This window comes from Poromitra crassiceps (genome assembly GCF_964638095.1).
Source record: "Poromitra crassiceps genome assembly, chromosome: 19".
In the NCBI taxonomy this organism is placed as follows: Eukaryota; Metazoa; Chordata; class Actinopteri; order Beryciformes; family Melamphaidae; genus Poromitra; species Poromitra crassiceps.
This window is the reverse complement of record NC_139646.1, coordinates 28460652-28472480: the sequence shown is the minus strand read 5'-3', so window position 1 is coordinate 28472480 and position 11829 is coordinate 28460652.

Genomic DNA, 11829 nt, shown 5'->3' with positions numbered 1-11829 from the left:
GTGAAGTTTGAACAGACAAAACAGATCTCTGTGTGCTCATGCTCTGGAACCCTTAGCACTAGAAACTGCTAGGTTTAATGCTCCTACCCCTGAAGAAGATAGACTGTTTACTATGTGAATTACATGAAACTGAAAACGAGATTCGTTTCTTGTTCTATTGCACTGCTTATGATGACGTGAGGGACGTACTCTTTAGTAAAATGTCCTCTATTTATGTTGACTTTTTTTTTAGTTGGACGATTATGAGAAAGTTGAGTTGTGTTTAAAAAAAGGGAACCTTCCTAACAGCAAATGTTATCTGTCAGACTTGGGAACAAAGACAGACCTTTCTGTTTAGAAAGTGATGTATTGATCTGTGTTTTCTGAGCACTATGCTGACTTGTGTTATTTTAAATGCACCATTGTTGTGACGTTTTGTTGTTGTATTTGATGTGTCTTGTAAACCCTTGAGGGTTAGGCACCTTGAGTGCATGACACTTGAATAAATAAATAAATCATAAATCAATGTTTCTGGTTAGCTAGCTAGCTAACAGTTTGTTCAGGCTAACTTCTCAAGCTTCAACTGCACGAACAACTACTGTAGATTTACTTTCAAATGACAAATCAACAGAAATGGGGTCTCGACCAAGTTTCAAGATGGAGATGTGTCACGTTACCTCATATCACAATATACTGTAGCAATCAACTCTCAACATAAGTCAAGTGTGATGTCTGTTATGACGTGTCTCCTCCTGACTCATCACCCCATCCTCCATAGCCAATCAGCCCCTGTCAATATGACGTCTGTTATGACGTTGCTGCTGTGCCTATGACGTGGCAGTATATATAGCCACGGTCAGCGCATCATCCTCCTCTCCCTGATGGTTCACCTCAGTGGTAGTCTTGCTGGCCAGCCTCCTCTCCCTTCCGTGAGTCGTCTGGCTGCATGGAAACAGGCAACTGGGATAAGCCCTCCCTTGTTCTACAGCTGCTCTCTCATTGGAGCGACTGACAGTTGCTGCCGGATGTCCGCTCCCGGCTTATTACAAGCACTGTCATTGGCTCCGACCATGTCAATCAGAGCGGCTTCTGCTCCCTCCTCTCTGTGTGTCGCTGTAAATAGTGCCCTGCTGCCTCAGTGAAAACAACAACGCTAACTAGCTAGCAAGCTAACGGCAGAAACCTACACGCTAGCTCGTTGCTACACACTGAAAATGGCAAGTTGGATTGTTGGAAACTATTTTCCAAGGGCACTGCCGCTAAGCGCCGCCCATCGCAATCCCACAATGGAGACCTGCGCCGCCAGACTCTTCTCATGGTAGGGAGAGGAGGCTGGCCAGCGAGACTACCTCAGTGGTGGCTGTACCTGGGCTGATCGTCTTATCTGGGGGCTGGAGCTGTGTTTCACCCCACCCACCTCCCCATGCAGTCCACCACCGTTTTGACTCCTGAAGAATTCCCGTGCACTAGATGCCCTCCTCTCTCACCACAAGAAGAGGGTCATCTTACCACGGAGTCATTACGGCAAAATTAGTCACCATGCCATTTGTGAATAAAGCTTGCTTGTCAAATTTTACCCACTGATCTCTCATGATTGAAACAGTTGAAGGATAAATGTCAATTTTATTGATCAAGGAACAGAAATATGACGACTGTATAACTGATGAGACTGCAACTCCATGGCTATTTACAGACATTTTGTTTTGATAAAACACATCCCATCAGAAGCTTATCCAACCGGCGCCTGGCCGATACATCATGTAGCATCTCACACACACATTATTCTTTTCATAACTTAAATATCATTTTAACAATAAAAAAACTAAGGAAAACAACAAAAGGTCAGTCGATGATATATTAAAAACTTGTTACATCGTCACATCTATCAACATTTCTTTAATACATATTCGGTATCAAATACTTGTGTCGCCCTACAGAGTTCCTTTTGCAATTTGCAAAAATATCTCCAACCTTCATATTAGAGAGAGAGAGAGGGGGAGGGATATAGACAGAGAGGGAGGAAGGATATAGACAGAGAGAGAGGGAGGGAGAGAGAGGCAAAGGGAGGGAGGAGGAGAGGGACAGAGAGAGAGCGAGATAGGGAGAGTGAGAGAGAGCACATCTTTAACCTAGTGTTTCTCAACCTTTCAGCTCCTTCATCCAGCTATCCATCTATGTTGATGATCTGTTAAGTCCCACGTGTCACTACAGAGAACCAAAGTCACACCCTCTTCCAGGTTCAGAATGGGGCTGAAGAGATTTCATTGCCTATTTATTTTGCCATAGACATGCGCATAAAATTAGTTTGAATCGATTCAGCTATAGAGGCCTATTTAGAACCAGGAGAGATCATAGAACAGTTCTCTCGGACAAAACTAAAACAAACAGACGTGTTCAGATTTTTAAGCCTATAAACTCCTAACTCTAACCGGGTTGTTTTACTTGCCTAAACATATACAGGGAAATGCGGCACCGTTTTCAACCAGGAAGCAGTGTCACGCCACGCGCCACGCAGCCAGCTTGAGATGGAGCTCTGGGCCACCGGCATGGAAAAATAACTAAAAAGGCTAGCCTACCTTTAACCTAACTTTAACCTTCACGTCAGTTTTGTCATGCCGACTCCGAGGGACTTGACAAATACTCAACATAGTTGGGAATGAGAACACACTGTCAGCTTGCAGCCACACTGTGACCTTTGACCCTGGAAGAGCTATACTGTGATTTTTCTCCAGGCTGTTTCACTTGCTGAAGATGCCTCGAGGCTGGACATCTGAATCTAGCAGTGTGAAGATTACAAACATGATGTGAAACCTGATTATTGGAAGTCTATTTGTTCACATTGTATTCAGGTTGAGCAGCACAGTGTTAACTAGGGTTGGGTAGTGAAATCCGGTACCAACACAGATGTAGCTGCCTCATTTAGGTGCCATGCCTGTCTTGTCTGAGCTGCTGAGTGAAATATTGCCCTCCGGTGCTCTGAAACCGGCACTGCATGCACTAACATTATCGTTTGGAGCGCGCTGCTGGAAAACCTCTTAAGAAAATCCACTTTAAATCCGCTCTAATAAAAGTTTTACTTAAGAAAAGTATTGGTTCAGGCACCGTTTAGGCCCCGCTATTATTTTGAAAGTATCATTTTAGCACCAATAGAAATATGAAACGATACCCATCCCTAGTGTTAACACAGCAGCACCTCTTCCTCTCTCTCTCTCCACACCTCGTTGAGAACGGGCTCCACAGGCTCAGCCTAACGGACTCAGTTAGCTTTAGCGTTGTGTGTGAGCTTAGCATGTTAGCTTTAGCGTTGTGTGTGAGCTTAGCATGTTAGCTTTAGCGTTGTGTGTGAGCTTAGCATGTTAGCTTTAGCATTGTGTGTGAGCTTAGCATGTTAGCTTTAGCGTTATGTGTGAGCTTAGCATGTTAGCTTTAGCGTTGTGTGTGAGCTTAGCATGTACAATCATGACCGGAGGGCATAGGGCATCTATGCCATATAGAGAGATGTTCTGCTGGAAGTGAAGAGGAAGGTTCAAACAAACAGATTTGACACAAAAGGCTACACTGTCTCCAGCGTGTAGCCACACTCACAACAGCTCAGTTAGTGCAAAACACATCTACATACGATGCGTGTCAAAATGGCCATCCCCATTCTTCTCTATGTACGAGTGCCACGTCTCGTCCCACGAGGTCGGACTAAAACCTGGTCCTAAAACCTGGAACTTAGCATCGCCCGGTTCCCTCGTCTAAAAGTCAATGGGATTTTTGTGGGGATTCTGGTTAGACTCCTGAAATGAGGTCTGTGGTTAACAAAATATGAGGACCAGTTTTATGATTTTTGAAGCGTTTTCAGGCGATCCTGGTTTTTGGCGATCACATTTACAAATTTGTTAAGATTTGTTGTTTGTTAATTTGTTAACTTTGTTAAGATTATCTTGCTGAACACAAAGTTTGCCGTTTCATAAACTTTTGTTAACCACAGATCTGATTTCAGGCCTCGAACCAAAATCCCCATACAAAAATCCCATTCACTTCCAGACGAGAGAACCTAGCGCAGGGGTGGGCAACTATTTTTCATGGGGGGCCACATGAGAAATCCAGATTGTTGCCGGGGGCCAAACAAATATTGTCATGCCGTAACCCAGGGATGGGCAACTTTGATGATAGAGAGGGCCACAAAAAAAATCCTTGCTACCAGATTTTGCTGAGGGCTGAACGGCGCCAGCGCGAACAAATTGGGGCATTTGAAGCCAGGTTTAGAGGAGTAACTCATTTTAAATTAACAGTTGTGATGTGATTATTCAGTCTTAACCACCAATATTTGATCCTTTTCTCACTCACTCCTATGTCACCACACTCTCTGTGTGTGTGATTGAGAAATGAGATGCAGGTGGTGTTCATCCTAATTGGCCTGGTCAGGTGTCAGATTGCTGCTGGCTGATTGGCTGGTGGAGAGCATTTAAGCCAGCTGATGCCATTCTGTCGGCCCTTGCTCTCCTCATTCCCAACGATGATGGCTGCTGTGCTGACTGCTGTGTTCTGTCAGGTAGGAACTGTGTGTAGACCTACTTTAGTAGTTCTGCAGAACTTTATTAAGATGTGTCTTTATCTTGGTAGACCTGTGCAGTCAAAACTGTAAATAGTTACCTTCCAGATCTACACTTTTGTACACTGTAAATAACACTTACCCAAGTAGCAGAAAGTAGGGGGAGAAGCCCTTTAGTTTTTTCTAACATTTTCTCATGTTTATTTTGTAGGAGCTTATAGGTAAGAGCTGTGTCTCATTTAATCCATCATTTTCTTTTCTTAGGTAAATTTAAGGTTGGGGATTAGTTTAATTGGTTAGTTGTGTTGGGGCCATGCTGTGCTCTGAAACTAAACCTGCTACTTGTGAACTTGTGAAGGTGGTTTGGCTGATCATCCTTGGGAGTGGGAAGAGTGGGGGCACTTCTGTGTTGCGGTCCGGTTCCCCGAGGCCGGTTCCTAACATAATTGGGTGCTCGTCTGCTTTTCTCATTCGTCAGCACGTCGTCTGTGAGTGTGTGTGTGTATATATATATTTTATATGTTTGTCTGGTGGGCAGTCTTTGTGCAGGTGGTAAATGGTGTTAGTCAAGGTGCCTTTGCATGGAGCTGAGGAAGCTCATGGTGGTAAAGCTGGTGGAGATGTTTGTTGGAGGAGGAGCCGGTCAGAGGGGACCAGTAAGACTGAGGAGGGGCGTGACAAGGCAGGGCCGTCAGTAGCACCGTTTCTCCTTTCTGTGTAGACTGCTACCCTACAAGAGTCTCCGTACATAGACTTGCCTGTGACTCTGACTCCCAAGCCGTCTAAATCAGCGATACAGACGTATTTACAAGTGTCACAGAAACATTTCAAAGCCACATATTGAGAAGAAGAGTTCATAGCTTCTCGACATCGGGGTTAGAAAGCTCGTCGCTGCTCATAAATGCCTCTTTTCATCTGAAGTCTGTGCTGGTGATATTTTTTACTGAGCTTTCGGCCAGAGTGGCGCTGTTGAGCGCTCTGACGGCTGGGAGCTCTAACCTGGAAAAAATATCACCAGCACAGACTTAAGATGAAAAGAGGCATTTATGAGCAGCGTCGAGCTTTCTAACCCCGACGTCGAGAAGCGATGAACCCTTCTCAATATGTGGCTTTGAAATGTTTCTGTGACACTTCTGTATCACTGATTTAGACGGCTTGGGAGACGAGTCACAGGCAAGTCTATGTACGGAGACGGGACTCTTGTAGGGTAGCATAGTCTACACAGAAAGAGGAGAAACGGTGCTACTGACGGCCCTGCCTTGTCACGCCCCTCCTCAGTCTTACTGGTCCCCTCTGACCGGCTCCTCCTCCAACAAACCTCTCTCCACCAGCTTTACCACCATGAGCTTCCTCAGCTCCATGCACACCATTTACCACCTGCACAAAGACTGCCCACCAGACAAACATATAATATATATATATATATATACTCAGACGACGTGCTGACGAACGAGAAAAGCGGACGAGCCCCCAATTATGTTAGCAACTGGCCTCGGGGAACGGGACCGCAACACAAAAGTGCCCCCACTCTTCCCACTCCCAAGGATGATCAGCCAAACCACCTTCACAAGTCGCAGGTTTAGTTTCAGAGCACAGCATGGCCCCAACAACAAACTAATCCCCAACCTTAAACTTACCTAAGAAAAGGATGGATTAAATAAAAGACAGCTCTCACCTATAAGCTCCTACAAAATGAACATGAGAAAATGTTACAAAAAACTAAAGGGCTTCTCCCTCCTACTTTACTTGGGTAAGATGTTAGTGTACAAAATTGTAGAGCTGAAAGTAGCTATTTACAGTTTAGACTACACAGGTCCACCAAGATAACACATCTTTAAGTTCTGAAGAACTACAGTATGTAGGCCTACACAGTTCCTACCAGACAGAACACAGCAAAGAGTCATCATAATTGGGAATTAGGATGAGTGGACTCATAGTTCAATCACACACTGAGGAAAGGAATGATGTGAACACATAAGACTCAAACTGTTCAATTCTGTAGCTAATTGAGTTTTGAATGATTGCCCAAACATTATATTTCACAAACTTCCTGCATTGTTGAATGGGTTTGGGGATGCCATCCCTTGCTGTCATTGCCAACGATGATGGCTGCTCTGCTGACTCTTTGTTCAGTCAGGTGAGGTAGGAACTGTGTGGGCCTACTTTGGTAGTTCTTTAGAACTTTTAGATCTGTCCTTGTCTAGGTAGACTTGTGCAGTCTAAAATGTAAATAGCTACCTTCCAGATCTATACTTTATTACACTAAATAAATCTTACCCAAGTAGCAGAAAGTAGGAGGGAGAAGCCTTTTAGTTTTGTAACATTTTCTCATGTTTATTTTGTAGGAGCTTATAGGTGAGAGCTGTGTCTATTTTTTTTTAATCCATCCTTTTCTTAGGTAAGTTTAAGGTTGGCGATTAGTTTGATTTGTTGATGTTGGGGCCATGCTGTGCTCTGAAACTAAACCTGCTACTTGTGATGGTGGTTTGGCTGATCATCTTTGGGAGTGGGAAGAGTGGGGGCACTTTTGTGTTGCCGTCCCCTTCCCCGAGGCCGGTTCATAACATAATAGGGGGTCGCCCGCTTTTCTCGTTAGTCAGCACGTCGTCTGAGTATATATATATATATATATATATATATATATATATATATATATATATATATATATATATATATATATATATATATATATATATATAATATGTTTGTCTGGTGGGCAGTCTTTGTGCAGGTGGTAAATGGTGTAAGGTGCCTTTGCATGGAGCTGAGGAAGCTCATGGTGGTGAAGCTGGTGGAGATGTTTGTTGGAGGAGGAGCCGGTCAGAGGGGACCAGTAAGACTGAGGAGGGGCGTGACAAGGCAGGGCCATCAGTAGCACCATTTCTCCTCTTTCTGTGTAGACTATGCTACCCTACAAGAGTCCCGTCTCCGTACATAGACTTGCCTGTGACTCTGACTCCCAAGCCGTCTAAATCAGTGATAGACGTATTTACAAGTGTCACAGAAACATTTCAAAGCCACATATTGAGAAGAGTTCATAGCTTCTCGACGTCGGGGTTAGAAAGCTCGACGCTGCTCTTAAATGCCTCTTTTAATCTGAAGTCTGTGCTGGTGATATTTTTTCCGGGTTAGAGCTCTCAGCCGTCACAGCGCCACTCTGGCCAAAGGCTCGGTAAAAAATATCACCAGCACAGACTTCAGATGAAAAGAGGCATTTATGAGCAGCGACGAGCTTTCTAACTCCGATGTCGAGAAGCTATGAACTCTTCTTCTCAATATGTGGCTTTGAAATGTTTCTGTGACACTTGTCAATACGTCTGTATCGCTGATTTAGACGGCTTGGGAGTCAGTCACAGGCAAGTATATGTACGGAGACTCTTGTAGGGTAGCAGTCTACACAGAAAGAGGAGAAACGGTGCTACTGACGGCCCTGCCTTGTCACGCCCCTCCTCAGTCTTACTGGTCCCCTCTGACCGGCTCCTCCTCCAACAAATATCTCCACCAGCTTTACCACCATGAGCTTCCTCAGCTCCATGCAAAGGCACCTTGACTAACACCATTTACCACCTGCACAAAGACTGCCCACCAGACAAACATATAAAATATATATATACACACACTCACAGACGACGTGCTGACGAATGAGAAAAGCAGACGAGCACCCAATTATGTTAGGAACCGGCCTCGGGGAACCGGACCGCAACACAAAAGTGCCCCCACTCTTCCCACTCCCAAGGATGATCAGCCAAACCACCATCACAAGTTCACAAGTAGCAGGCTTAGTTTCAGAGCACAGCATGGCCCCAACACAACTAACCAATCAAACTAATCCCCAACCTTAAATTTACCTAAGAAAAGAAAATGATGGATTAAATAAGAGACACAGCTCTTACCTATAAGCTCCTACAAAATAAACATGAGAAAATGTTAGAAAAAACTAAAGGGCTTCTCCCCCTACTTTCTGCTACTTGGGTAAGTGTTATTTACAGTGTACAAAAGTGTAGATCTGGAAGGTAACTATTTACAGTTTAGACTGCACAGGTCTACCAAGATAAAGACACATCTTAATAAAGTTCTGCAGAACTACTAAAGTAGGTCTACACACAGTTCCTACCTGACAGAACACAGCAGTCAGCACAGCAGCCATCATCGTTGCGAATGAGGAGAGCAAGGGGCGACAGGATGGCATCAGCTGGCTTAAATGCTCTCCACCAGCCAATCAGCCAGCAGCAATCTGACACCTGACCAGGCCAATTAGGATGAACACCACCTGCATCTCATTTCTCAATCACACACACACACAGAGGAGGAAAGGAATGATGAACACATGAGAGAAATATACAAGGACTGAATGTGAACATTAGCTTCTGTAGCTAATTGAGTTTATAATGACTCCTTGGGACACCTTGTATATTAGCCTGTATTATCCCATACATGTAAAAAGCAGCTGTGATGGCAAAAATTAGGCTTACAACATATACAGTATATAAAATATGTGACTGTGTGTGTGTTTTGTACATGATTAGTTCATTAACTATGGGCTTAATTATAAATGAGTTATGACTGAACGTTACTATAAAGCACACATGGGCAACATACGGTGTGGCCCGCGATGGAATTGCAAAAAAAGATTTTTTTTTTTTTTTTTTTTTACAGTGCACCTGAACACAACATGCAAGATACCTGCTGAATAAGTGTCCAAATGTTCATGTCATTCTGGCCAATATTCTTCTGTTATAGCATTTCAGTCTGGAATATGGAATATCTTTCAATAATCTTTATGACTAAAAGGCCAAAAGTAATCTCATGTGTAAGAAATGGCTGTTCTACATTGAGGTAGAAATTTAAATAATTAACTTGTTGGTTTTGGATTTATTTAGCTTCAAGAGTGCATGTTCGTGTGACCCTCAACACAGGCTTTGAGAATCCCGGCCACTTACTGATACTTATGCTTAAATTAACCCACTCATATTCTGGTTTATTTCAAGAAAAACATTTTGGATAGTGGAAATTCTAATTGGCTGGTAACTTTAAAATCTAGCAGCCATATTGGCAGGTGGTGAAAAAAGTTAATTTCAAGCCCTGCAGGGAGAGTGTGGTGACATAGGAGTGAGTGAGAAAAGGATCAAATATTGGTGGTTAAGACTGAATAATGACATCACAACTGTTAATTTAAAATGAGTTATTCCTCTAAACCTTGCTTCAAATGCCCCAATTTTTTCGCGCTGGCGCCGTTCAGCCCTCAGCAAAATCTGGTAGCGAGGACTTTTTTTGTGGCCCTCTCTATCATCAAAGTTGCCCACCCCTGTGTTAGAGGGTACACACAGGATAATACTGTCACAGAGGACTAAGAGATGATTTACCATCTATTGGCTACAGCTTTCATAGTCTAGCTCTGTGTCAACACACAACACTCCAGTGTCCGACACAAACCAAAATAAATAAGCAAACAAAACCTGATGTAAACACCTGAGACCAAAAAAAGTCCTTACATTGCTGCACTAAAGCAGTACCTAGTGACTCTTCACTAAAGCAGTACCTAGTGACTCTTCACTAAAGCAGTACCTAGTGACTCTTCACTAAAGCAGTTACCTAGTGACTCTTCTGTCATTTTAAATTGTGTGTGGTGTATAAAAAAGAAAAAAAGTTTTGTTTTTGGGGGGGTCATTTCAGACGACCCCATTTGAATTCCACGTGACCCCAAGTTTGGGAACCACTGACCTAGTCGTATTCTTAGCTAAAAGTGTTTAGTTGCGGGCGTCCAGGTAGTGTAGCGGTGGATTCCTTGCCTACCAACACGAGGGTTGCAGGTTCGCACCCCCGTGTTACCTCCGGCTTGGTTGGGGGTCCATACAGGCACGATTGGGTGGTGTCTGCCGTCTGCCGGTGGGAAGCCGGATTGGGGGTATGTGTCCTGTTCGCTGCACTAGCTTCCTCCTCTGGTCGGTCGGGGTGGAAGGGAACTGGTGGGAATAGCGTGATCCTCCCACGTGCTACGTCCTGCTGGTGAAGCTCCCCGTCAGGAGAAAAGAAGCGGCTGGCAACTGTGCACGTGTCGGAGGAAGCATGGAGCGGTGTGCTTGAAGCGTCGACTTCCACCGGGCCAAGCCTGACGGCGGAGTGCCAGGTACAGTCCCGGTAACCCACTGTCATTGGATCAGGAGTCCATACACAAGACAGACCAAACTGAAAGAGTTTCAACCCCCACCCAAAGAGTTTCAACTCCCACCCAAAGAGTTTCAACTCCCACCCAAAGGGCCATATCTTACGCCCAAGTGCAAGTGCAAAGGCAAATCTTTGCTAGTGTCGAACAGTCAAAATCTCCCATTTTTCTTTTAATTACCACTGGGTCAAAGGACGTGTTTCAGCCACCCAGTGGTGATTAAAAGAAAAAAGGGAGATTTTGAGTGCTAGAAATTAGCAAAGATTTGCCCTCGAGTTTCCATCCCCACCCAAAGAGTTTCAACCCCCACCCAAAGAGTTTCAACCCCCACCCAAAGAGTTCCAACCCCCACCCAAAGAGTTTCAACCCCCACCCAAAGAGTTTCAACCCCCACCTAAAGAGTTTCAACTCCCACCTAAAGAGTTTCAACCCCCACCCAAAGAGTTTCAACCCCCACCCAAAGAGGTTCAACCCGCACCCAAAGACAAAATGAAAACGTTTGGCTTAGTGATTATGTACAGGGTCTTTGTAGCAGTTAGCTTGTGTCACAGAGTCTGTCCCAGTGACTCCCTGCTTTCCACAGATCGTGATGGGGGCGACCTGGCCCGGGTCAAAGGTCACTGAGCTGGGAGGGGCCAACCGGATAGATCTGGATCAGTCTGAGGCTCCACAGCCCACTGAGCTCAGGTGTGTATGTCGGTGTGTGTGTGTGAGGGGGGGATTTCTATCAGTCTGGTGGTGTGTGTTTTCCAGTTAGTTGTGTAGTATGGATGTTGTGTAGAGGTGAGAGGCCCCTCCCCTCTCCGGCCCCGGGGCTACTGGTGAACCTTGTTGGCGATCAGCCCCTCCCCCCTCCTGGCCTGGGGCAGAGTCATTGAAGAGAGAGACGCGCCAACGGAAGTGACTCGCGTAGTTCCATTCTACCATATAGTTCCAAGGTTAGTTCCACAAAGTACATGGTGGGCTGTTTGAATGCATAAAATAAAGCTGTTAATATACAATTTGATTCTTAAAACTTCTGACCCTTTCATCACAAACGGTCCATTCTGCTGCCACTCTACAGCACTGCTTCATCCAGAACCTTACTTGTGGGAACTATTGTGAGGTAAAAAACTGGTCCATTGGAGTGAACGGAGATGACGCAACT